We start from the raw sequence: 27,258 nt of genomic DNA, 5'->3' as shown, positions 1-27,258 counted from the left end.
CCTGGGGGCGGCGGTGTGCATGTTTAGGGGACTGGCCCTGGCCCAAGAGGCCACAAGGGGAACCTGCAGACTAAGGTTGGGGAGCTGCAGGCCAGGATGGCCTGGACCTAAGAGGGCAGCTGATGAGAACCTGGGCCTGGGAGCTGCCTCACAGAGGTGCTTGATATCAGTGGCCCCAAGCTGGATCCTGCACGTGAAACAGATGGGCCCTGAAGCCAGAGCACCTACCCTAGGTTTCCAGCCTCGGGTGGGGTGATGGTGAATCCTCCCACGAGAGACCCGGGGAGCCTTGAAGGCTGGAGAAGCCGGAGACCCATTGGGACACAAGCCAGGAGGAGACAGGCTGCTGCCACATGAAAGCCGCCAGCTTAGAAGGAGCCTCGGAGTTGGGGCCCTTCCACCTGGAAGGCAATCAGGGTGGTGTGGGTGTGGATGGAGCCCCCAGGCACAGAGGGACCTGGCTTCCAGGGCACAAGAGAAGGGGCCCCTACCGTGCATACACGAGCCACGCAGGTATGGGGATCCAGGGACCCAGGAGAGTGTGAGTGTGAGGAGCAGCCCCGGGGGTCCGATCCTCAGGCCCAGGCCAGCCAGCTGTGCCCGTGTCTCCCCCAGAGGTCACCCGGAGGGGCTGGGGTGGCCCGCGGCGTGCTTCCCAGCAAGAGACCCCTGGGAGGCTCGATGCTCAGGAACCTGGGACCCCCTCAGGCAGCAGCTGCAGGCAGGCTCGGCACCATTACAGGCTGTCATCCCACAAAGTGTTTGGGGGGGATCTTTTATTCCAGAGGCTGTGGGGTGATGGCAGCTCTCCCGCACCTCCGCACGTCCGCAGGGCCTCAGCTGGCTGCCCGGGTCAGGGGCGCCCACGACGCAGGTGCTAGAGTGTGGGGTGGCGGCGCCCCCAGGCTCCAGGGTCATGGCCCACACACTCTGCCCACTTGCAAGCCTGCACCTGCGCACACGGCTGTGCGTGTCCCTTTCAGCTGGAGCTGGAGGAGCCGGGACCGTGTGGCCAGGTGGGCCTGAGTCCACGACTGTGTTGTCTTTCTGTGAGAGACAACTGGCGCCTGGAGGTGGGGAGAAGGCAGGGACTTCCTTCCGCAGCCAGCGCACATGGGCTGTCAGCAGATGAGAGCCACTGCTCAGAATCCTTGCTGGGCTTTGACCCCAACGACTCACTGTCAAGGTAGGAGGCTCAGAGCAGGCTTCAGGGCCCCACTGCCACTGGGGGACTGGTGGGAGCGTACTGTGTGGGGACAGGATGTGGGGGGCCGCGTGGCCCGCAGCTTGGAACACACCGCATGGCTGGAGAAGCTGGGTCTCTGGGGTGGGTGGTCGGATGCCCCTTCCAACGACCTCCTGCACATTCTCCCGAGGTTGTGGTGGGGATGGGGGTGGGGGGTCAGGGCTGCTTTGCCAGGACACGACCTGGTGGCTGCAGGAATAGCCCCTCAAGGACACACGTGGAGCCTTGATACCTGGGAAGCCCGGACCCACCAGGCAGCCAGTCCAGACGGGGGCTGAGCTTGGCCACTTGAAAAGTACATCTAAGGTTGGGGGGGGGGCTCCCCACGGCCTGGAGGCTGTGTGTGGTTCCACCCCCACCCCAGCTCCCCAGGGCGGGCTGACGGGGCGCCTACTGAACATGCTCCAGCCACACACGCGGGTGCCTGGAGGGGCCTGTTCGCGAGTAGCCACTGGGGAGATGGCATCTGCCTATTTCCAAGGGCCAATCCACACAAATTCATCTCTGCCCCACGAAGGCAGAGTGGAGGGATCTCGAAGCCTTGCAAGGACTGGCTCCAGAGTGCTGACCATGGTATCCTCGAGGAGAGGCACCTGGGTCTCGTGTGCTGCAGAAACAGTGAGTCCATCTGGGGACGGACTTGCCCCCATTTCCCTGCTGCCTCAAAGGAATTTCAGGGGAGGGGGCTCCATGGTTGATGCAATGCATAGGTGGTGGGAGGTGGGCGCTGGCTCCTAGGGCAGTGACAGCGTGAGTGATGTGCCTGGGTGAGCCTCCCAGGTCAGGGGACCAGGAGCCTGGGACAGGGCCAGGCCGGCGGGGTCGGGACACAGGAGACACCTGTGTGGACCCCATCTAAGCCCGAACCTGCATGAAGGCACTTATCCCCTCTGAGGTCTGCGGGGTTTCAGGGCCGATGATGCTCAGGTTGCTGGTCTTTGCCATCCACGTCGCCTTGTTGTTGCTGTTGTTTCCGTGATACGTTTTTGTAAGGTTTCAATTGCAGTGTAGCTAACATGCGGTGTTGTGTTAGTTTGGGGCGCACAGTGTAGAGGCTCAGCACTTCCACACATCCCTCCGTGCTCCCCAGGGTCCCTGTGTGCTTCATCCCCTGGACCTGGTGCACGCTCCCCCCTCCTCCCCCTGCTGACCAGAGTTCCTACACGGAAGGGTCTGTTTCCTGGATTGCTCCTCGTCTTTCCTTTGCTTGTTTTGTTTCTAGAATTCCACACACGAGCGAGAGCATGTGTATTTCTCTTCCTTTGACCTACTTCACTTAGAACGATACCTGCTAGGTCCATTCACGTTGTCGCAAATGGCAAGATCTCACCCTTTCTGAGGGCTACTATCCCCGCGTGTATACACACCACCTCTTCTTTATCCATCCGTCTGTCCACAGACACCTGAGCTGCTTTGCCACATCTTGGTCACTGCAGGCAGTGCTGCAAAAACGTTGCGATGCATGTATCCCTTTCAATGATTGATTTTGTATTCTTTGGGTAAATGCCCAGAAATGTGATTACTGGATTCTAGGGTAGCTCTATTGTTAACTTTCTGAGGAACCTCCACACTGTTTCCCAGAGTGGCTGCGCCAGTTTGCATTCCCACCAGCGGTGCACGAGGGCTCCCCTTTGTCCGCCTCCTCTCCAACACCTGTTGTTTCCTGTGTTGTTGATTCTGGCCATCCTGACAGGTGTGAGGTGATACTGTGGTTTTGCTTTGTATTTCCCTGGTGATGAGCATCTTCTTCAACAGACACATGCCTGTTGGCCATCCACATGTCTTTTTTGGACAAATGTCTGTTCATGTCTTCTGCCCATTTTTAAATTAGATTATTTGCTTTTTGGGGTATCGAGTTGTATCAGTTATTTTTTGGATACTAGCCCTTTATCAGACATGTGCTTTCCAAATATCTTCTCCCATTCCTTGGTTGTCTTTTAATTTCGTTGACTATTTCCTTCACTGTGCAGAGCTTTTTATTTTGATGAAGTCCCAATAGTTCATTTTTGCTTTTGTTTCCCTTGCCTCAGGAGACGCATCTAGAAGGACGTTGCTACCGCCAGTGTCAGAGAAGTTACTGCCTGTGTCCTCTTCTAGGATTTTGATGGATTCTTGTCTCATATTTAGATCTTTGATCCATTTTGAAGTTACTTTTGTGTATGGTGTAAGAAAGTGGTCCAGTTTCATTCTTCTGCATGTCCAGGTTCCCCAGCACCATTTGTGGGAGAGATTGTGTTTTTCTCATAGGATATTCTTTCCTGCTTTGTTGAAGATGAGTTCTCCATTCCGTTCCATTGATCTCTGTGTCTGTTTTTGTGCCAATACCATAGTGTTTTGATCACTACAGCTTTGTAATATAACTTGAAGTCTGGAATTGTGATGCCACCAGCTTTGGCTTTCTTTTTCAACATTCCTTTGGCTATTGAAGGTCTTTCCTCGTTCCATACAAATTTTAGGATTGCTTGTTCTACCTCTGTGAAAGATGCTGTTGGTATTTTGATAGGGGTTGCATTGAATGTGTGGATGGTCTTGGGTAGTAGAGGCATTTCAAGAATATTTGTTCTTCAACTCATGAGCATGGAAGGCCTTTCCATTTGCTTATCTTGAATTTCTTTCATCAGCGCTTTCTGGTTCTCAGAATAGAGGTCTTTCACTCTTTGGTTAAATTTATTTTAGATGTTTTATTGTGTTTGGTGCAATTGTAGACGGTATTGTTTTAATTTCATGTTCTGCTGCTTCATTATTGGTATATAGGAAAGCAACAGGGTTCTGTATATTTATTCTGTATCCCGCAACTTTCCTGAAAGCATGTGTCCGTTCTAATAGTTTTTTGGTGGAGTCTAGGGTGTCCCCGTTCTATCAAAGCCTGGACATAGTGTCCGCAGATCAAGGGTTAATGATCTAATCATGACTGTTGGTCTGCAAGCTCCTGGGAGCTTCCCAGATGTAATGTGAACCCGGCCGCTGCTCTGAGGACAGGGAGAGAGCAAAGAAACAGACAGGCCCCTCCAGATTGGTAGGTGGCAGTCTGGAGAAGCCAGGGAACTCACAGACGTGGCTTGTCTTGGGCAGCAGCGAGACAGGTAGATCTCCACACTCCCTGCCACCTCTTAGAGGTTTGCGCAGAGCCCGGAACTGGGCTCAGTCACGTCTACCGTCCAGAGGGTCTCAACGCCACATCACTGTCTTAGGGCCACATCCTTGGAGCAGCCACTGGGAGTTGGGAGGGCAAGGAAACCCACATTCCAAGGACAGGGGAGAGGTGGGCAGCCTCTGATTGCCTGGGTCCGGGTCACGGCCTCTCTGACCTTTCCCAGCACCTACCCCTCGTGCCTGGCTCTTACAACCTCACGTGAAACCTCTGTTCTGCAGTGGGCCCTGAGGGGCCAGGAAGGGCTTTCACGAGCACGGAGATGCCTCCTGTGGCAGCTGTCCTGCTGTGTTGCAGGCAGAGGCCACAGCAGTGATACAGGTGCATCCAGGAGAAAGCACAGAGAAGACAGCAATTCCCCAAATGAGCAACGACTTTCCCACCAAGAGGCCCATGATCCCAACCACTGATTTATGGAATCACTCAGGGCGCTCCCTGCTCCTCATGAGGTCCGAGAAACATGATACAGTAGCAGGCTCTGTCAGGCGCCAACCTGCAAGATTCTGCTTGGATAATGACACCGGTGCCTCCTTGCGAGGCAGCGGTGATGTCCAAGGCCATTCGATTTGGGAGGATAGCTGTTCTCATTAGAGATGCTTGGGTGTTCAGTAAAGACAGACTTTCTGGCCACCCCTCAAGGCTCACTGAATAAATTCAGTCAGGGCCGTCTGTGCTGCAAAGTCTGCAGACCGATGGAGTAAACAACGACGGCATCCAGGGGATCCTGCCGTCAAAGACAGAGTGTGTTCATCCGGCCTTCAGGAGAGGGGGCTTGTCAACTGTTGTGCCCATGGGGCAGATTCTCCCCTGTGCCTAGGGGAACCCCAGGGTGCAGCGGCCCAACCACCCAGGTGGGAGCCATGACCAAAGATTTGTGCACAAAACCGTGGAGGCCCATTAGGGGCCGCCCTCTAAATACCCGGGTGATGGGACCAGTCAGTGCCAAGCAGTCACTCTCCCTTCATCTGACAGGGTCACTACAGTCCCAGGGGTGCCCATCCCACATGTCTGGTACAATTGGGTGGCTTCTGTTTAGAGTGACTTTTCTGTTCCCAACATAGGGGTGACTGGGTGTGCTGATGTCTCTAACCCAGAGGAAGCTACATAAATCCATTCCAATTCTGAGCATAGCCAATCATGACTCTGATGGAAGACTTTCTGGAACCTTCCAGCGAGCAATCTGTTGGGCGGCCTTCATAGTGTGTTTGACAGGAAAACAATACCCATACCAGTGTTATGGACACGCTATTGGTCATATTAGATGACCAGGGTGCTAGTCCTCCCTGTTCTTGCTTAATGCCCTCCAGCCTCTCCCCGGAGGGGTAATACCCACCAGGACTCCCACCCTCTCCCCTCTTCTGACAGTGTGCGTTCCATGGCAGCTCTAGTGTGTTTTAGTAGGTCTGGCTGCAGCAAGACAGTGGGATTCCAGCAGAGACTGGGTAGTTTCCCTTCAACCAGGGGTGGGAAATGCCTGGTCTATCCCAGTGGGACTTCCCAGTACAAATTCCAGAGCCTCGCTCCTTTCCAGGTGTGATGGGGCTTCCTGTCCTCAGCAGCAGAGCGTGTGGATCCTCCGGGGAGTCAGGGCATTGATTGTGTCCTGCAGCTTCCATAGGTTTATGGAACTGGGTGCCTCAGTGGGAATTCCCATCTGGCACACGGGGCAACGGGCCCTACTGGTTGACCCTTCTGACGTAGTAAAGCCTGGACAGTACTGTGGTCCACCTGGCCAAGATGGTTTACCTGTCAGTGATTTACTCTGCTGTTCTCATATTCCACTGTTCCTTCCTACCAGCCCTGATGCTGTGGTTATAGGACAGATGGATGCTCCGTGCACTGTCACGTTCCTTCCCCCACTCTTACACATTATGATCCTCGCAGGGTCAACCGTCCATCACCCATACATGGCACCCAGCTTCCCTAGTGGGGCAGCCTGGTTTGCACAGTGATGGGGAAAGCTTGGGTGAGGCCAGATGCAGTGTCCACACAAACCAAGGCACATTTAGCACCCTCACTCAGAGGGAGGGGTCATGAGAATCCATTTGCCAAGCCCACCCCAGGTGGGGCCTTCATGGATGATCCTGGAATCCCTTCGCAGCTGCCCTGGGCATTGTTGAGAACACACGGGACGTGGTGATACTGCGGTAACCCGGTCACTGTACTTCCAGGGCAGTCTGCATCGGTAGCTCTGGGCCACCCCGTCAGGCACTGAGGTGGCCACTCTGCCTATGTCCCCAGTCTGCTGTCTCTGCTGAAGAGTCTGTTAGCCGGCGCTGAGCCTCAGCGGGGGCGTCTGCTGCCTGATGGCCGGGAGCTGTCAGAGCCTTATGAGTTGGGATACGAAAACAGTGAGGATCACCTCAGGCTCCTGCAGATGGACCTGCATGTCCCTCCACGTATCCTGGCCCCAGAGCGGCTTATCAGTGATTATTCACCCCCTTGGCTCCCACTGTCCAAGCTGCGGGGTTCATCCCTCTAGCACAGTGGGGGACCGGCCAGGCTCACGTTTTACCAGCAGGCCAGCGATCCCGAGTCTAGCCGGGGCTGAGCAGCCTGCTGTGGCCTGTTCCTGTTTCCATCCATAGGGTCCCATTGTTTGCTGAGTGGTGACTGCTGTCCGGGTGGTAGACTGCATGGATTAGACCCATTTTACAGGCATCAGCCAGGATTTCCATGCTTCCTCTCCTAGGCTACAGGGATGCCCCAGGAGGAGGGCCCAGGATATCCGGAGGATCTACGCACTCTGTGGAGCTCAGCGGCTCCCACATTTCTAGGACGGTAGGCTGGCAGACAGGTGCGCCTCCGCTGCAAATGGGTCTGACCCTTCGTCACAGTGGGAGTTTCAGCCATGGTGGAGGTTTGTCAATGGGACATGCCCTCAGCCCACTCGTTGACAGGCAGGGAAGCTCCTACAAAATGAGCCGTTCCCTAGTGAGAGGCTCTACGTGGAGGAGTGCTGTCTACACTGCTCGGAGGTAGTGATCTGCGGAAGTATGTCGGCTTTCTGCCCCCTCCAGATCTGAGACCAAAGTCCAAGAGGCTCTTAGTTTCTCTTGTTTCTGCTGCGGCGCCAGCCCATGGCACCCGGAGTCACGGGCACATCTAACTCAAGTGGCAACCCTGTTTGGGAGATACGTGTACGCACAGATCAGTGTCACCCTACTTTTATTTATTTATTTTTATTTTTTATTTATTTTTTTTTTAAGTTTTTTATTTATTTATGATAGTCACAGAGAGAGAAAGAGAGGCAGAGACATAGGCAGAGGGAGAAGCAGGCTCCATGCACCGGGAGCCCGACGTGGGATTCAATCCCGGGTCTCCAGGATCGCGCCCTGGGCCAAAGGCAGGCGCCAAACCGCTGCGCCACCCAGGGATCCCACCCTACTTTTTTTTTTTTTTTAATTAATTAATTATTTATTTATTTATTTATTTATTTATTTATTTATTTATTTATGATAGTCACACACAGAGAGAGAGAGAGAGAGAGAGGCAGAGACAGGCAGAGGGAGAAGCAGGCTCCATGCACCGGGAGCCCGACATGGGATTCGATCCCCGGTCTCCAGGATCGTGCCCTGGGCCAAAGGCAGGCGCTAAACCGCTGCGCCACCCAGGGATCCCCCACCCTACTTTTAATTAACATGTTTCCTTTTGGTTTAGATTCTGGCGGGTGTTGTGCTAAGTCTTATTTCTGTGGGGGCCTGCGGTAATCTTTCGGGAGTTGGTCTGTCCTTTTTGTATCGGTGGTTTACAGATCCTGCCGCCTCCCAGGTTGGGTCAGCCCAAGCTTTGATTCTAGATGGTTAGCGAGCAACCCAGAGTCTTGCTGCAGAACAAGCCCCTGGGCCTCTCAGTTCAATCAGAGGCACTTGGGTCGTGGGGTAAGGGGAAGAGGCACGTTGTGGCGTCTTCCTCAGCCCGGTCTTGTGTTTGCTTTCCTGAAGTGGGTGGCCTGATCGATGCAATGATGGTTGGGCTACCATGGCAAACGACCCAGATTTCTAGTGCTCTGATGGTGGGCTGTGTAAAATATTTTGTGTGTCGATAGAGGATGCCTCTTCCTGACTCTGTGTCTACTGTGGCCCTTGCATATAGTTTGTCCTCATGTAGGGTCCATTAGGCCCCATTTGTATAATCTGGAAGAGGCTGCCAGCTTCGACCTTGTCTAGATTATTCATTACTGACCTCTGAACTGTAACTGTGCCCGTTCTCTCCCGTCTTTGATAGTGGAGGTGTTTGGTGGGAGTGTACAAGCTCCTGTTCTCTCACCACGTTCTCCTGCTGCACGTGCCAGAGTGACGTGTTGGCGAGGTGCCCATGTGTGCTCCCAGTTGTCCTTCTGACATGCAGGGACATGTGTGATGAAGTCGGGGACAGCAGCCCGTGCTGCTTTCTGCCATACGCCCTTACCCCACATCTGTTTCCTGCTGCATGGTCATCTCCCCGCCACGCTCCACACCAAAGAGCATGTCACTAGCTCTACCCAGAAGTCTGAGAACAGATATACCCCATTCTGGTTTCCCTTAGTAGATTCTTTCATTGCCAATTTTATGGCTATTTGTTCAGCATATTGTGCCGATTCTCCTGATTCTGAGGCTGTTGGGGTTAGACCATCGCCAGTTCTCAGGGCAGCAGCCTGGCAACTACTGTGGTTGGTGTCGCGGAGGCAAGTCTGTCTGGAAAGCGTGCGTTGTGTTCCATGCACCAGGGTGGTCCTCAGTACAAACTGCTGGAGCGTGCACGCGCTCACTGCTGGAAAGTTCTGCAGGTCTGCTACTGGCACAGCTGGGATCTCCTCAGCTGATGCAGAGGGCCGACCTCCCATCTGTGTCCTGCTCAGAAATGTGCCATCTCCCTGTCAGGACTTGTGCTCAGGACTAGTTCCCCTCTGTCTGTCAGGGCTCTGCTGTCAGGGGCCACTCCAGATTCGGCCCCTGGAGTTGACGGATCGTTGGTGTATTTTCTGGTAGTGGTTCTGCTGTCTGTGGGGCCTCAGAGAGACCTGGGGGAGCCACGGAGGCAGTTGGTATCTGTTCTCAGCACCCGGGAACATCTCAGTGTAAAACCCTTTACCCTGGTAAGCATATTTGTGATTTCAGTCCCTGCTGACTGTGTTGCAGACCCTTGTACACGGTGACACTCCCGCGTGTGTCAGAATCTTTGTTCACTGGTGCCAGTGTATCACAGGTTCTGACAGCGTTTTCCCAATAAGTATTGGCAGTGTCGTGAGTCTCCGTCCATGGAAGTTCCCGACTCTTCCGAGTTATTTCACAAATGTGTTTCACATTCTCCCCATATGTCATTTGTGCTGTGTCCTATCACTCCTGTCTGTTCCTGATGTCATTCGTCTGTGGTAGGGGTGGGTATGCAGCTATGTTGTGTGGGAGGCTGTGTGGTATTTTTCTGCCTTCTGAGGACCACGTTATGCCTCGAAGTTTTACTGTAGTGTGAGATACGTGGCCTTTACTTGGGTCAATTGTCCAGCCCTTGAATGTAACGAATTCCATTAACTTTATGTGTGTAGACATTGGTGTATTCTCCGAGTTGTCACCAGAAATAAGGGCATCATCAACGTAGGAAATGTTGGTGTGAGTGTGTGTGTGTGTGTGTGTGTCTGTCTGTCTATGAAAGGCCTGGAAGTCTTGAGCTAGAAGGTTGTGGGCTCTTTCTGGGCTGCTAAGGTATCTTTGTGGTTGCCTAGTGAACTGATGATGTCTGCCTTCCCATGTGAATATGGTTATGCGTTGGTTCTTTGCATCCATGGGAAGAAGAATGGACTCGTCCAGTCATTCAACCTGCATGTACTGAGTTTCAGATCCAGTGGGGATGTGGTTTATGATAGTGGTTGTATCTGAGACTGTTCCCTCAATTTTGCAGTGTTAGTTTAAATTCCGACAAACTATTATAAATCTATAGGACTGTGCCAACTTAAGCCCACAAGGTTGGTCTATTATATGAAATAGTATGTACCATAACTCATTCTTTTAGGAATTTTTAAATTTTTCCCATAATTTGAATATGTCCTATTTCATCCATTCCAAGAATATTTTCCCAATGGGGCCATTTGAGGCACTTACCCTCAATGGCTGCTCTATGACCAATTGTTAGGAATCCAGGTACTCATGTCCCTGGGCTTAATTTTCCAAGTAACCCTTTAATTAGCTGCCGTATCAGAAAGATATTTGGGGTGGGCTTCCTCTGCACTGGAGGCTATGCAGGTTGTTGGGGACTGACCAGAGCACTCCAGTCGTGGAGGCCTCAGGTGCTGAAGGGCAGCTGATGGGCTGTGTACTGTGAGTGTGGGGTGTGTAGGAAGCCAGAGACCTACACCTGGTATGTGTCTGAGAGTACAGGTGCCAAGGGTGAGGTCTTAGGGGCCCACATATCTGCTTAAATATATCCTCTCCAGCACAGATGCAATTATTCCTCCTGAACACAAAGCTGGAGGAAGCTGCACTCTTCTGGGAGCCTCTTCATTAGGTGATACCTAGGAGCCTTGACTATGGGTTTAGGGGACGAAAGCATTTTATCTCTCCTTCAAGGTTCTTCTAGCTGGTTTAAGAATTAATTCAACATGATTAATAGGAGGAAAAAACAAAGTTTTATTTCACACACATGGTAGCGCAATGATGAAATTGAGACACAGAAAATGACCAAGGCAGGCAGCTTCTGTATGTTCAGCATACAGAAGCATAAATCTGTGACATTTTAGCAGGACAATCAATTAAGTAATCAGGTATTAAACAATAGGCATTTCAATGGAAAGGGTAAAAAACAGTAATGAGTGGAGCAAATGATACACTAGTTTCTGAGTTCTGAGGGTGGCCAGTCAAGAAGATTTTTTTTTAAAGATTTTATTTATTTATTCCTGAGACACACACACACACACACACACACACACACACATACACACACACAGAGAGGCAGAGACACAGGCAGAGGGAGAAGCAGGCTCCATGCAGGGAGCCCGATGTGGGACTCGATCCCGGGTGTCCAGGATCACACCCCGGGCTGAAGGCAGCGCTAAACCGCTGAGCCACCCGGGCTGCCCAAGAGGATTTCTAGACGTCAGGGCTGAAGCATCTTTAGATGGAGTGAAGGCAGGCAGTGGTGATTGGAGAGCCTTCCCTGGTTAGCAGTTGGAATTTTCTGGTGATCTCTGAGTGCAATAGGCTCGGAGATTGTCTAGGAGCTGTTGTAGTGGTTTTTCTGTAGTACACAGCAAATCATTCATATTCAGTTTGCAAGACTGCAGGCAAAGGGGCAGTTTCCATGTTCAATGATTTCAAGTAAAATGATGGAAGAAAATTGGGAATGTGTGGAGAGTTGTAGTCTGACATTGAAAGAATTTGGAGAAATCAGGATTCAGAGTAGTTTACAGTCAGAAATCAAAACTTCAGGGACTCCTGGGTGGCTTCGGCTCAGGGCGTGATCCCGGGTTCCGGGATCAAATTCCGCATCAGGCTTCCTGTGGGGAGCCTGCTTCTCCCTGTCTGTGTCTCTGCCTCTCTCTCTTTGTCTCTCATACATGAATACATAAATAAATAACAAAACAAAACCTCAAAACTGTGAGAATTAGAATCTAATATCCAAAAGAATGTATTATAGTTACAGTGGAATCATTTTTCTCTCAACAATTACTCCCATTTCTGTCAACGGTATTCCAATACGACTGTTTTGTAGGCAAATTAGATCTAGTTTCAATAAACTTGGCTTCAGTATTTAGATCAGTGCAGCAAGAATAGTAATTGATCATATGGGCTCTTTAAATATGTTTTGCTTGGAACTTTTTTAAGGAATCAGATTGAAGTTTTTGAAGATTTTATTTCTCAAGTGTAGTTGACTCACACTGTTACTTTACTTTCAGTTTTATAATATAATGATTCGACAAGTCTACACAATATACAATACTCACCACGATAATAGTCACTGTCACCATATACCGTTACTACACTGTCACCGACTGTGTTCTCTATGCTGTACCTTTCCTCCCTATGACTCATATTTGGAACTTTGTACCTCTTAATCCCCTTCCCCTATTTGGTCCATTTCCCTACTGGCTTGCTTCTGCATGCAATAGTTTGTTCCGTTTAGGAGTCTGGTCTTGGCTTTGGTTTATTTTTGTTCTTTTGTGTTGTAGATATCACATACAAGGAAATCTGTATGGTTTTGTTTTCCTCTCTCCAACTTATTTCACGTAGCATAATACCCTCTAGGTCTATCTGTGTTGTTGCAAATGACCAGATTTCTCTCTTTTTATGGCGGAGTAATACTTCATTGTGTACATGTATTACATCTTTGTCCATTCATCTATCATTGGACATGTAGGTCACTTTTATATCTTGACTATTATACATACTGCTGCATCTGCATAGGGATGCATATATCTTTTTGAATTTGTGTTTTCATTTTCTTTGGGTAAATACCGAAGCTAGAAACACCATCTGATCCAGTAGTTCTATTTTTAACTTCTTGAGGAACCTCCATACTGTGTTCCTCAGTGGCTGCACCAGTTTGCATTCCCACCAACAGTGCACGAGGGTTCCCCTTTCTCTGCATCTTTGCCAACACTTGTCCTTTCTTGTCTGTTGGAGACTAGCCATTCTGAGAGGTAGGATGTGATATCTTACTGTGTTTTGAATTCAGTTTTCCTGATGATGATGATTAGTGATGTTGAGTATTTTCTCATGTGGTTCTGTCTTCTTTGGGCCTACTCACAGCCTCTACCTTTTTTTAAAATTAATTTTTAAATTTAAATTCAATTAGCCAAGATATAGTGCATTAGTCTCAGATAAGGCCTCTACTTTTTTTTTAAATTTTTATTTATTTATGATAGTCACACAGAGAGAGAGAGAGAGGCAGAGACACAGGCAGAGGGAGAAGCAGGCTCCATGCACTGGGAGCCCGATGTGGGATACGATCCAGGGTCTCCCGGATCGCGCCCTGGGCCAAAGGCAGGCGCCAAACTGCTGCGCCACCCAGGGATCCCAAGGCCTCTACTTTTTTAAAAGTTCGATTATTTTGTGGGATTTCTCTCCCCCGCCCGCCCCGCCGTGGGATTTCTGTGTGTGTGTGTGTGTGTGTGTGTGTGTAGTTGTAGTTCTTTGTATATTGGGATACTAACCCATTATTGGATATGTCACTTGCAAATGTCTTCTCCCATTCATTTTCATTGAATTTTCATTTGTTGAGTTTCCTTCACTGGGCAAAGCTTTCCAGTTTAGTGTCATCCCAATACTCAGTTTTTGGTTTGACTTATCTTACGTGGGGAGACACATGAGAAAGATGTTGCTGAGGCTAATGTACAAGGTTTTGCCTCTTTTCTCTTAGAAGTTTTATGGTGTCAGGGCTCACACTTAGGTCTTTAATCCTTTTGGAGTTCATTTTCATGGATGGCATAAGCACGTGGTCCCATTACAATCTTCTGCATGTAGTTGTCCAGTTTTCCCAGCACCGTGTATGCCTTCTCCCCACTGCATATTCTTGCCTCCTTTGTCTTCGATAAATTGACCATAAAATGTGGGTTTATCTCCGGGCTATCTGCCCTGCTCCATTAATCTATGTCTGTTTTTGTGCCAGTCCCATGCTGCTTTGATCACTACAGCTTTGTGGTATATCTTGAAATCTGGGATTGCTTCTCAAGGTTGCTTTGGATATGTGGAGTCTTTGTGGTTCCATGCACATTTTAGGATTACTTGTTCTAGTTCTGTGAAAAATACTGTTGGCATTTTCATAGGGATTGCATTGAATGTGGAGAGTCCTTTGGGTAGTGTGGACATTTTAACAACATTAATTCTTCCACTCCATGAGCTTAGTGTAGCTTTCCATTTGCTAGTGTCGTGTTCAATGTCTTTCATCCATATTTCATAGTTTTCAGAGTACAAGTCTTTCACTTCCCTGGTTAAATTTATTCCTAGATATTTTATCCCTTTTGGTGCAATCATAAATGAGATTGTTTTCTTAATTTCTCTTCCTGCTACTTTGATCTCAGTGTATAGAAACAACACATTTCTGGGGACGCCTGGGTGGCTCAGTGGTTGAGCATGTACCTTTCGGCTCAGGGCGTGATCCCGTGATCCGGGGATTGAGTCCCACATCGAGTCCTGCATCGCTCCCCACAGGGATCCTGCTTCTCCCTTTGCCTATGTCTCTGCCTCTCTCTCTCTCTCTGTCTCTCATGAATAAATAAATAAAATCATTTTTTAAAAAAGAAACAACACATTTCTGTATATTGGTTTGGTATTCTACAGTTTTACAGAATTCATTTATTAGTTGTAAAAGATTCTTGGTGAAGTCTTCAGAGTTTTATATCCATAGTACCACGCTATCTGCAAATACTGACAGTTTTACTTTTTTCCTTACCAATCTGGATATCTTTTATCTCTTTTTCTCTGGTCTGGTTGCCAGGATTACACCTCCCAGTACCACAGTGAACAAAAGTGGCACCAGCGGGCATCTTTGTCTTGTTTCTCATCTTAGAGGAAAAGCTCTCAGGTTTTCACCGTTGACTTTGATGAGTGCTTGGGGTCTGCTGCATATGGTCTTCATCATTTGAGGTATATTTCCTCTGATGCCACTTTGTTGAGGGTTTTATCAAGAACATATGTCAAATGCTTTTTCTGCATCTGTTAAGATTATCATGTGTTTTTTGTTCATTTTGTTCATTTGTTCCTTCATTTTGTTAATGTGATGTATCACTATGATTCCAGTATTGAACCATCCATCCATACCTGGAATAAATCCTACCTCACTCTGGTGAATAATCCTTCTAATGTATGGTTGAATCTGTTTTGCAAATAGTTTGTTGAGGTGTGTTTTTGCATTTATGCTCATCAGGGATACTGGCCTGTAGTTCTTTTTTGTGATGTCTTTGGTTTTGGTGTCAGGATAATGCTGGTCTCAAAGAATGAATCTGGAAGTTTTCCTTCCTTTTCTGTTTTGGATTTGGCTTGAGAAGAATAGTTATTATTCTTGTTCAAATGTTTGGTAGCACTCATCTGTGAAACCACCTGGTCCTGGGCTTTTGTTGGGAGGTTTTTTTTTTTATTTATTACTGATTCAATTTTGTTACTAGTAATTGGTCTGTTCAGATTTTTTAATGCTTCCTGATTCATTTTTGGACAATTGGATGTCTTTAGAAATTTACCCTTTCTTCTGGGTGGTCCAATTTGTTGGATTATATTTTTTCATAGTAGTCTCCTAATCTTTTGTATTTTTGTGCTGTCTGTTGATAGTTTTCTCTCATTTCTAATTTTATGTTTTTGAATCTGCTTTTTTTCATAATGAGTCTAGCTATATGTTTATCAATTTTGTTTCTTTTCGAAGAACCAGCTCTTAGTTTTATGGATCTTTTCTGTTTTTTTTTAAGTCTCTATTTCCATTCTTTCCAATCTGATCTTTACTATTTCCTTCCTTCTGTCAACTTTGAGCTTTGTTGTTGTTCTTCTAGTTTATTGAGGCATTATGTTAGATTGTTTGAGATTTTTCTTGTTCCTAGAAGTAGGCTGGTATCACTATAAACTTCTCTCTCTGAAATTAGGCTGTTTCCCAAAGATTTTACACCGTTGTGTTTGCATTTTCATTTGTCTTCAGGTATTTAAGTGTATTCTTCCATTTTTTCAATGACACATTTGTTTGGTAGCGTGTTGTTTAGCCTCCCCATGTTAGTGGTTTTTCCATTGTTTTTCTTGTCACTGATTTCTAGTTTCGTGTGATTTGAAAAGATGCTTGATGAGATTTCAATCTTCAATTTGCTGAGACTTGTTCTGTGGCCCAACCTGTGATCTGCTCCAGAGAATGCCCCTCATGCACTTGAAATGAAGGTATATTCTCCTGTTTGGGATGGATTGTTCTGTATGTATCTGTTAAGTTCATCTGGACTCATGTGTTGCCAAGGCCAGTATGTCTGTGTTGATTTTTCTGTCTGGATGATCTGTCCACAGAGGCAAGTGATATGTTATAGTCCTTTCCTGTTACTATATCACTGTGAACCTCTCTCTTTACGTCTATTAATATCAATGAATAACTTGTATACCAGGGTGTTCATGGGTACACGGGTACACGGATGACTTAAAACTGTCCTAGTCTCTTGTTGGATCGATCCCTTTATCACTAGGTAACACCTTTCTATGCCTCTGGTTATAGCCTTTTTTTTTTTTAAGGTTTTATTTATTTATTTATTTATGAGACACACACACACACACAGAGAGAGAGAGAGAGAGAGACATAGGCAGAGAGAGAAGCAGGCTCCATGCAGGGAGCCCAATGTGGGACTCGATCCCAGGACTCCAGGACCACACCCTAGGCCAAAGGCAGGCGCCCAACCACTGAGCCACACAGGCATCCCTGGTTATAGCCTTCAAGTCTATTTTTTCTGATAGGATTGCTACCCTAGATTTTTCTTTTTTGCTTCTATTTGCCTATATCTCTTTTCCATCCCTTTACTTTCATTCTGCAGGTGTCTTTAGGTCTGAGGTGAGTCTTTTGTAAACAGCACATGGATCTTGTTTTTTTTATCTATTCACCCTCTCTCTTTTGATTGAGGTGTTTAGGCCATTTGTTTTTAAGGTAATTATTGATATGTATTTGTTTATTGCCATTGTGTTAAATTTCCTCTGGTTGGGGTTGTGGGTCTTCTCTATTTCTTTCTTCTTGTTCTCTTCCTTTATAATTGATGAATTTCTTTGGTGTTATGCTTGGATCCTTTCTCTTCATTTTTTTGTGTATCAATTACAGGTTTTTGGGTTGTGCCTACCATGAAGCTCATATATAATATCCTAACTGTATAGAAGTCTATGTGAAGTTGGTGGTCACTTAAGTTCAAGCACATTCTGAGAGCCCTACATTTTTATTCTGCTGTCCATGTGTTAGGTCTATAATGTCATATTTCACATCTTTTACTTTGTGAAGATTTATTTTTATCTATTTTTTAAAAAGGTTTATTTATTTATTTATTCTGAGAGACACAGGCTGAGAGAGAGAGAGGCAGAGACACAGGCAGAGGGAGAAGCAGGCTCCTTGCAGGGAGCCTGATGCGGGGCTTGATCCCAGACCCTGGCATCACGACCTGAGCCAAAGGCAAACACTGAACCACTGATCCACCCAGGCGTCCCTTGTGAGGATTTTTAAAAGATTTTATTTATTTGACAGAAAGAGCACAAGCAGAGGAAATAGCAAAGGGAGAGGGAGAAGTAGACTACCCACTGAACAGGGAGCTTGACTTGGGGCTCAATCTCAGAACCTTGGGGTCATGACCTGAGCTGAAGACAGACACCCAACTGACTGAGCCACCCAGGTGCCCCTATTTTGTGAGTTCTTTAACTATGATTGTTTTTACTATTTTTGTCTTTTAACCTTCATACTAGCTTTATAAGTGATTAGTATAAATCTTTAGTGTATGCCTTTTACTCACGACAATTTTTTCATAATTTTCTCCTAATTATAGTCTTTGCTACTTCAAGAAGACCCATTAATTAGCATTTCTTGTAAGGCTAGTTCAATGGTGATGAACTTCTTCAACTTTTGCTGGTCTGAGACATGTTTTCTCTTTTCTTCAGTTCTGAATGATACAGTATACTTGGTTGTAGGTTTATCTCTATAGCACTTTGAAAAGATCATGCCACTCCCTTCAATCTGCAAAGTTCTTGCTGAAATATTGACTGGTAGCATTTTGGGGTTTTCCTTGTGGGCAACTAGTTGCTTTTAATATTAAAAAAGATTTTATTTATTTATCTGAAAGAGAGAGAACATGTGTGCACAAGTGAGCAGAAGGAGAAATAGTCTGCTCACTGAATGGGGAGCCTGATGCAGGACTCCATCCCAGAACCCTGGGGTCATGGCCTGAGCTGAAATCAAGAATTGGAGATATAACCAACTGAGCCAACCAGGTGTCCCAACTCTAATTCTTTTTAAAATTTATTTAAATTCAATTAGCCAATATACAGTGCATCATTAGTTTCAGATGTAGAGTTCAGTAATTCATCAGTTGCATATAATATTTGCTATCTCTCTGTGGAAGTTCTCACTGAAGCTTAGCCACTTCTCTCAAGTCCAGTGAGCACCTTTATGGCCTCTACTTTGAAGTCTTTATCAGGTAGTTTGGTTATTTTTGTTTCCCATGGTTGTTTTTCTGAAGCTTTGTCTTGTTTTTCATTTGGAGCATATTCCTGTCTCCTCATTTTGTTTGGCTTCCTGTGTTTCTGTGAAGTAGGTGGAACAGCTACATCTCCTAATCTTGAAGGAGCGGCCTTACTTAGGAACATCCCCTGTGTAGACTGCATGTGCCTGGTGGCTTTGGCTGGCTGCCACTATGGTGGGTACAGGCTGTGGGTCCCATTGTACTCCATGCTGGGGCCATCCTGCTGGAACAAGAAGAAGTAAAGCTGGCACAGCCCAGGAGGTCCTAGGATTTCAATGCAGGGGGCACCCTGGCAGGACCACTGAAGCCGAGGCAGCCATGGGCCCCATGGAGACCCAAGGTGCTGGCCATAGGTATTTCATGATGGGACGGATGATGTGAGCCAAAGGGGGTGTGGACCAGGATGTCCTGGGATATTCCACATGGGGGTTTCCTGGCAAGTTTGTGAAACTGACACAGGTATAGGCATGGCATATCCCAGGGTGTTTTGTGCCTGTGTCTTGAAGAGATGGTGGGAGCTGTACTGGGTATTGCCCTGGGGTTGTCTTGGTGGGTTGTCTGGGGTGAGCTAGGGGCCCAGGGCTTGTAAAGGCAGTGAGCTGGCGAGGGAGCCCAGCTACCCCTTCACTAGCAAGATGAAGGGAAAATGTTAACCATGGTGCTGGCCAACACCTCTGACCCCACAGAGCATTACAGCAGTTTGCTCACCACTTGGCAGGTGCTCTAGGATCATTTCCTTTATATTCTAGCTGGCTCTTTACATGTGGCTTGTTTTCTGTGCCCTGGTCACATGCCCAGTCCCTAGTATGCATTTGCAGTATTACTCTCCTGCCCTTCTATGTGTGGTCCATTCTTCTGCAGAAGGAGCTGCTGTACAGGTGCTTGCAGATTCAGTGTGCCCAGGGAGGAGGTGAGTTCAAGGTCTTCCTACCTCACCATCTTTCACCCTCCCTATAGGTGGAACTTTTAACAGCCTCTTGAGGCTAAAAAGCCAAGCCAAATACTTGCCCTCAGACTTTGTCTGCAATACCTGTAAATGGGGATTGCTTCCTCTCACCTTGGGGTCCCCAAAATATCCTGGAGTTCTTGCTGCTTTGAGGAGTGACCTTTGATCCTGGACCCTGTAAGCAAGGCGTCAGGCTGACATTTCCAACGGGCTTTACCAGCTCCATAAAGTCCACCTCCATTCCTAAAAGAGGGCTTGTCAGTTCTGTGTCGATGCAGAGCGTTCTAGTCAAAGCCTTGGTAATGTTATCCATGTTGCCAACTGTGTCTCGTGACAAGCAGAACAGATAGTCCCTGAATGTCTGCAGAAAAGTGGCCAAGAAGGATGGTCCCGGAGAGCTGCTGGAAGATCAGGCAAGAGCACAATATGGAAGTTTCCACGGTGTTTTCAAAGGTGTGATTTCCAAACTGCCGCAAGTCAGTTAAAGAGGAAAGATGTGGGACGCAAAAGATGCTTGTGAACAAAGTCATGGAAGTTATAAATATCAGTTTCTGTGGTCCTAGGTCAGTAAACTTTGTTCTGGTTTTGTGAAGCTGTCGGGTTCTCTCACAGAATTCTGTAAATCTCTACCTGGGTCAACAGTACGGTCTTTGATCAGAGATCTGTACTCTGGAGTCTGGGTCTGTCCTCATCCTGAGTCCCCTTGAGGAGGAAGCACATGTGCAAAAGCATTGGAATAACACAATAATCGCCTGTAAATGAGAGAAGGTCTTAACCACCTGTAAATGACAATCAGGGGGCAGAGATGGCCCCCATGCCTGGGTGCCAGGACCAGGTCCTTAGTCCCAGGTTGAAAGTCAGGGTCAGGACATGGCCCCCATATCTGGATGCCAGGAGGAGCTCCTTGGTCCCCAGGCTGACAATCAGGGGGATAGGACGTGACCCCCACACCTGGACCCTGAGAAGGAGGCGGGCATCCCCCATGTACACAACTCAGAAGTGATGTGTCCCCCACACACTCAGGAATAGACTGAGGCCATGTGAGTGAGCATCACATGGACTGCGGCCCAATGGACCTCGCCACCACTTGGGGTGGGGATCCTGTGATCCCAGGCCACATGGACAAAGACACATGTGTAGGTGACACATGGAGTGAGGCCGTGTCCACTGAGGCCATGTGAGTAGGTACCACGTGGCCCAGCTTCTCTGGAGGACCCTGGCGAGCAGAGCAGCCTGTAGTCCAGCTCCATAGCCGGACAGGCTGCCGCCCGGGGCCACCCAGTCTTCATAGGGTGGCCTCAACCACACATATCTGCTCCTTGTGGTCTGGAGGCCACTTGCCCACGGTGAGTAGACACTGTCTTCCCGCTGGTCCTCACAGGGTCCCCTGTGCGTGTCTGCATCCTGCTCTCTCCTTCTTAGAGGGACACCAGTCCTACTGGGTTAGAGTCACTCTGGTGACCCCACTTCATTTCTGGCACCTCCTTGAAGACCCCATGTGCACACACAGCCACATCCTAGGTCCTAGGGTCTGGGGCCTCAACATGTGGATTGTGGCCGTGATACCCTCCAGGTCATTCTGGAAACACCCAAGATAGGCATGAAGAGCTGCTGGACCCGGGCCCACAGGGCAGTGGACGGGACACTCATGGGGAGCCGGCATGTGCCTCTGGTCAGTCCCCTGAAGGCCAGCTCAAAGCCCCTCCCCCCGGCCTCATGCCCCTCGTTGACCTCTTGGCCAGCCTGGCTGCCCTATTGGGTTACAGACCAAGGGCCCCTTGGAGAAGGACAGCTGCCAGGATCCACCTCCCGCTGGGTCCTGTGAGGGGGGAGAGGTGGTGCTGGATGGGAAGTATGTGTGACTGTGTGAGTGTGATTGTGAGACTAAGCATTAGGATGGGCGTGAGCATGAGGGTGAGTGTGTGAGTGTGAGCATGAGCCTGAGCATTAGGGTGAATGTGGGCATGAGGGTGAGCATGTGAGTGTGAGCATGTGAGTGTGAGTGAGGGCTTTCCAGGAAGCTGGGGTGTGGCTCCAAGGCCCCTCAAGTGGGAGGCCAGGCGGTCAGCCTGAGGCAGGTGCGTGGCCCCAACAAGAGGCTGAAAAGCCTTCTCCTGTGTGTCACACACACCAGCCGCGGTTCAGCTGCTCTGTATGTCCCTGAGGCCTGGGCAGGTGGGCGGCCCCATGGGGACAGAACCTCGGCTCTGATGGGGACTAGGGGAGGCTGCTGGATGCCGGCCTCGGACAGGTCTGCTCAGAATAGCTTCGGTTGATGCCGCCCGTCTGTGTCTGGAGCCCTTCCCACTGCAGCCCTGGTGTCAGTGGGGTGGGCCTCCCCCTCCACGGGAGGCGCCGGGTGCTCAGGGACCCCAGGACCCCAGAAGGTGGGCACGTGCCTGCGAGCCTTCTGGGACCGAGCTATCCTCTCCCTGGCATTTTTCCCAGCTAAACGGTATTTTATTCCATGGCCAGCGCAAGCAATCAAAAACATCGTGATGAAGTGGAAGATGAAAAGCTCCCGTTGGCCACCTCGTGCGCTCAGCTCAGGGCATTAAGCGACTCGGGCTGTGCGCGGTCACCACGGCCACCGCCGGCGACTTCCCACAGGGACGCTGCGTCCCCACCCCCACCTCGCAGAAGGTTCGTCCCGGTCCCGGTCCCGTCCCGGTCCCGTCCCGGTCCCGGTCCCGGTGCGCCGCCCCGCCTACGCCCGTCGCCCGCCCGGGAGGACCTCGCGCGGGTGCAGGGGAAGCGCAACCCCCGCGCGTGCTGCTCTTTCCAGCGGGCCCCGCGGCAGGTTTGTTTTCTGTGCCAACCGGCTGCAGCTGGAGCCAGGGGACCGCAGCTAGCGGAAGTGCCCAGGCTGAGGCCCGGGTGGGCCAGGTCGCCGGGGGCGGGCGGGGAGGAGGGGCTCCGCCGCCACGGGCGCCTCTGGCTGGGGACGCGGGGCCGGGACCGGCGCGGGGAGGGGCGGCTGGCGGGGCCCCGGCGGGGGAACTCCTGGGAACTCCTCCCTGTGGTCTCTCCCCAGGGCGAGCCAATCAGAAGCGACAAGAGGTGTCACCCTGGGTAGTGCCCCGTGGATGCGCCGCCCTCAGCCCAGGGCAGCCGCGCCTCTGCGCCTCGCCCGCGCGTCGTGGCTTTCATAAGGGGGTGGCGGTGGCGGTGGCGGTGGCGGTGGCGCAGGCTGCTGCCGTGATGGTCCTCGCTGGGAAAGACGCGCGATCGCCGTCGGGGAGGGAGCGGGAGCCCGCAGAGCCCCCTGGTTGGCGCTGCCCCGCGGGACCCCATCGGAGCTCCAGGAGCCACTCAGCGAGAGACGGGCGGGCGGGGCTGCAGGACGTGCCCCCGGGCGGGAGGAGCCCTGGCGCTGGAGCCCTCCCCCCTCTGCTGCCACCTGGGTCCTGGAAGTGCAGGAGGGATGCTTGGTGGGGCGCTGGGCGGGCAGGGGGCACCTAGCCCCGCGGAGAGGGGAGACCCCAGACTGGGGACAAACCCGTGAGCCCGACCCCAGAGGGGCGCCGGCCAGTCAGAAGTGGCTCAAGTAGCGGTGGGCCTGCCTCTGCTCCCCGAGCTGCCAGGAGTGCATTTCCAGGAAGCACATCCTTTCCCAGGAGGGCCCCAGTGGCCGTGTGGCCTCGCACCAGGGAGTAGAACCCGAGCCAGGGCACAGGCCCGCACTCATGCTGTGTTCCGGTTCCTGGGCTTCCTGAGCTCCCGCCAGAGCCCGCGTGTCAAGGCCAGACCGGGGAGAGCAGCACAGAAACACTGCCTGCCAGGGAATACACAGAGCCTCAGAAAGATTAGCCACATCAGGTAGGGTGTTAAGTAGCCACGTGGGCAGGGAGAACAGAGTCTGCTTTTCTCCCTCAGAATTCAGAGAAGTGGAGTAAAGATTGTTTGCTGAAAGCTGGCCAGTGTATAACTTTTAAAATCAGCTGCTGTTGGGCACCTGGGTGGCTCAGTGGTTTAGTGTCTGCCTTTGGCTCAGGTTGTGATCCCGGGGTCCTGGGATGGAGTCCCACATCGGGGTCCCCACAGGGAGCCTGCTTCTCCCTCTGCCTGAGTCTCTGCCTCTCTGTCTCTCATGAATAAACAAAATCTTAAAAAAAAAAAAAAAAAAAAAGATCAGCTATTGTTGACCGAGCAGCAAACCTGTGGGCTCAGGTGGGGCACAAGTGGGGCAGAATGGAGGCAGTACACACAAAGAAACCAGCCCCTGACACTTCACTCATGCTTCCGGATTCAGCTGTGCTTCAGGCTGGACCTGCCCCTCCCTCAAGAAGTCATGGCAAGCTGCTCTGGTTCTGCAGTTCAGGACCTCCAAAGACCACTCTCACGTTCAGCGCTCAGACAGAAGGATAACCCCAGCTTGGTGATGCTGTTGCACTCATGGTTACACCTAGTGCAGCGAAATGGCACAGGCTAAAAAATCAGCAATGGGCAGCAGTACACAGGGTGGGGTCCAGGAGCAACCAGCCCTAGTCCTCCCCCTCCTGGGGTCACATGGACATGGCTGATCTGACTCCAGCCACCAGAGGTCAGGCTGACGCCATGTGGCCCAAGGCCCCAGGTAATAAAGACAGGAGTCAGGCCGGACATCCCCAGGGCCTAGAGGCCACCTCTTAGCACGGCAAAACCAGCCCTCTCTTTGGGCCAGTCCATCCTTATGGGACCTTCCTGAGACCACCACATGACAAACAGTGTGGGGTACACACTCAGGAACCCTCAACAGTCTGGAGCACACCATTGAATCAGTCCAGTCTCTAGATCAAGCCATGCCTGAAGCCAGTACCCAGTCTTTTCTTAGTTGCTGAGCAGAAGTGTCCCTTTATCGTTTAAATCAGTGTGAGGACACCTACCTTAACATATTCCTAGAGGGATCCCTGGGTGGCGCAGCGGTTTGGCGCCTGCCTTTGGCCCAGGGCGCGATCCTGGAGACCCGGGATCGAATCCCACGTCGGGCTCCCGGTGCATGGAGCCTGCTTCTCCCTCTGCCTGTGTCTCTGCTTCTCTCTCTCTCTCTCTGTGTGTGACTATCATAAATAAATAAAAAAATTAAAAAAAAAAAACATATTCCTAGAGCCCAAAGGTCTGCATTTTCTGAGCGCGTGTGGTCTAAATATATGTAAATTCTGTTACCCTTCCCACTGAGAGTGGGGTTTATGTCCGTCCCTTCCCTTGAAACTGGGATGGCTTTGGGACTATCTCAACTAGGAGGCTATGGCAGAAATGATGCTCCATGATTTTCAAAAATTTATTTTAAAGTTTATCTATTTCTTTCTTATGTATTTTTGTGGAGCTAAAATTCACATAAATAACATGAAATCAGCCCTTTTAAAGCGTACAGGTCAGAGGCAGTGAGTTCATTCAGTGTGTGCAACCACCACTTCTGTGGATTTCCAAAAGATCCTGTTGCAACCAGCAACACTGACCCCGCATTCCCCTCCCCTGCCCTGGTTCCCCACATCTGCTCTTCATCGCAGGGTTTACCTGTTCCGTACGCTGGGTCATCTACGAGGAACTGCCCGCATTTTGTCCTGTGTCTGGCGTCTTCACCTTGCCATCACGTCCTCATGGTTCACCCACGGGGTGCTGGGCACCAGGGCTGCTTTCCACTGTGCGTGTAGGCCACACCTGTGTGTCCGCTCATGTGTCCTCGGCAGACACCTACCTGGGTTGTCTCCACCTTCGGTGCCTCTGACGGGTGCTGGGAACACCTGGGATGGACTTGAGGTCCAGCTGCAGGAAAAGGATGCAGGACTGGGCAGGGGGCAGGAGGCCTGACCCCCTGAGCCTGAAGCTTGGACCCCTCTATTTTCAGGATGTCTTCCTCCTGGGGGTGGGAGGAGTCAACTGGGGACCTGGGTTACTGACCAGAGCAGAGAAGGCCGACCAGCCTCCTGGGGCCAGGGTTGGTGGGGGACAATGCTCAGACCCCTGGCTGTGCCCTCCCAGGTCCCCCTCCTGGGAGGCTCACCTGAATGATGTCCCAGCCCCCCCGGGGCTCACTCTCTAACACCCATCCCTCCAGCCAAGACAGGAAGATGCTCTGTCCCCACAGGGGGGATCATGCTTGGGGCCCCCAGGAGGCTTGTAACTTGTCAGATGGAAAATGTCACCTGGCCTTTCTGCTTGACATGTCGGCTCAACCTCTGGATTCTCCCCAGCCAGGGAGGCTGGGTTCACACTGAGTTAGCCATTCACCAGAACAAATAAAGTCTATGCTTCCTCATAAAGCACCGCTGGCGATCACTGGTGGTGGGGGTCTCCTCACTCATCCTGGAAGGCTGGCCAGACACAGCACGCCGGGTAAGGGGCATCGGGGAGAAATCCTGAGATTCTTCCAGAAAGGTGGTATTGCACAGGAGGCGGTGGCTCAGGAGCCGCACTGTGTGCATGGCGGTGGGGGTGGGGGTGTCAGAGACCTCACTCATGGCCGTGGGGCTGGGGCATAGGGAGATATCAGGGGGTTGTGGGTGGAGGCTTCCAGCAGCAGGTGGGAAGGGGAGTGAATGCCCTCTGGCCTGCACTCAGGGCTGCCTCCCTGTGTTCATTCATTCAACAGACACGCATATGCCCAGGTGTGCGCGCAGGCATCCTGGGGAGTGGGGGTACACAGGAGGCTCACCTGAATGCCGTCCCAGCTCCCTGGGGCTCACTGTCTAGCAGAGGGAGACACCTAGGCAGTGGAATAAACAAAACAGTGCCTGGTGTTCTAGAGGCAGTTGGTGCCCTGGAGAAAGATGACGGAGGGAAGGGAGATGGGGCTGCCAGCAGGGCTGCTACATTAGACGGGAGGGTGAGGAGAGAGCCCTGGGGCTGTGGGTGAAGGGGAGAGGGCTCCAGGCACAGGACCACTAGTGCAAAGGGCCTGGGGCAGGGTGTGTCTTGGGCACTGGAGCCCATCTCAGTGGCTGCTGTGCCAGGAGTGGAGTCAGGAGGGAGTGGCTGAGACGTGGGGGCAGACCCCCAGTGGTCCCTCTTGCTGGTGATCTAGGACTTGAACTTTTTTCCTCAGTGAAGTGAGCACTCTGAGCAGGTTGGGACTGGAGGCATGGCTGTGTGTGGAGCGGGCTGAGGGCACCACGTGAGCGCAAGGCAGGTTCCATCCATGCTGGTGGCACAGCAAGCTCAGGGACTGGACCTGGTCTGGGTCTGTCTGATGATGCAGGACCCAGATCCCCGTGTGTCTTCCTGCTCTCAGCCAGGGAGAAAGGTTTCATGTCCGTGGCTTAGTATGGCTAGGAGAGAGGTGGCCTCGGGGTCACCTGTGGGGAGTGGGCAAGGGCTGTCCTCCTGGGACCTTCTCTCTGTCGCCGGGTCTGTGGGTCCCTCCTGGAGCCCCAGGGATGAGGGCTTCCCAGTTGGGCTCCTACAGGCAGGGAGTGGCTCATCTCTGAGAGATGCACTGACCCAACTCATTTTCCTGGGTCCGAGGATGTGGACTGCTGCCATTTGGGGTTACCCAGGTCTGGGGAGTTTGTCAGCCATGGGGTTTCCTTCTGTTGGAGGCCTGAGTCCGCCCTGCCCCACCCATCTGTCCCTGTAGGTGCCCTGGGTGGCTTCCCTTCTGCCCAGGTCCTTCTGACCCCCATCTCCCGATATGTCTGTGCCACAGGGGGCCCTGACCTTCAAGCTGCTGGGCTTGTGCTGCCAGATGTCCAGTTTAGCGTCAGCACTGTCAGCGCTCCCTGGCCTCTGTCCCCAGCATGTGCTCCAGAGCGTCCATCTGCCGGCAAACCAGCTCCCACTCCTCTCTGTGCACCTGCTCC

At 50.9% G+C, this 27,258-nt stretch overlaps 1 long non-coding RNA gene across 3 annotated transcripts; it reads left to right on the top strand.

The window, feature by feature from the left end:
• The first annotated feature begins 132 nt into the window (after window positions 1–132).
• On the top strand, window positions 133–23,392 carry LOC140619126 (uncharacterized). Of its 3 annotated transcripts, none has more exons than XR_012019061.1 (5): window positions 133–1,186; window positions 1,442–1,541; window positions 1,764–1,864; window positions 14,805–22,123; window positions 22,515–23,392. It is a non-coding gene; the product is annotated as an uncharacterized lncRNA (long non-coding RNA). The 3 variants fall into 3 exon arrangements; XR_012019060.1 differs by having other exon boundaries at window positions 1,407–1,541; XR_012019059.1 differs by lacking the exons at window positions 133–1,186; window positions 1,442–1,541 and having other exon boundaries at window positions 1,548–1,864.
• The last annotated feature ends 3,866 nt before the right edge of the window (window positions 23,393–27,258 follow it).

This window comes from Canis lupus, chromosome 27 (assembly GCF_048164855.1).
Source record: "Canis lupus baileyi chromosome 27, mCanLup2.hap1, whole genome shotgun sequence".
In the NCBI taxonomy this organism is placed as follows: domain Eukaryota; kingdom Metazoa; phylum Chordata; class Mammalia; order Carnivora; family Canidae; genus Canis; species Canis lupus.
The sequence above is the reverse complement of the archived record's forward strand: the minus strand, read 5'-3'. Positions and strand labels throughout refer to the sequence as shown.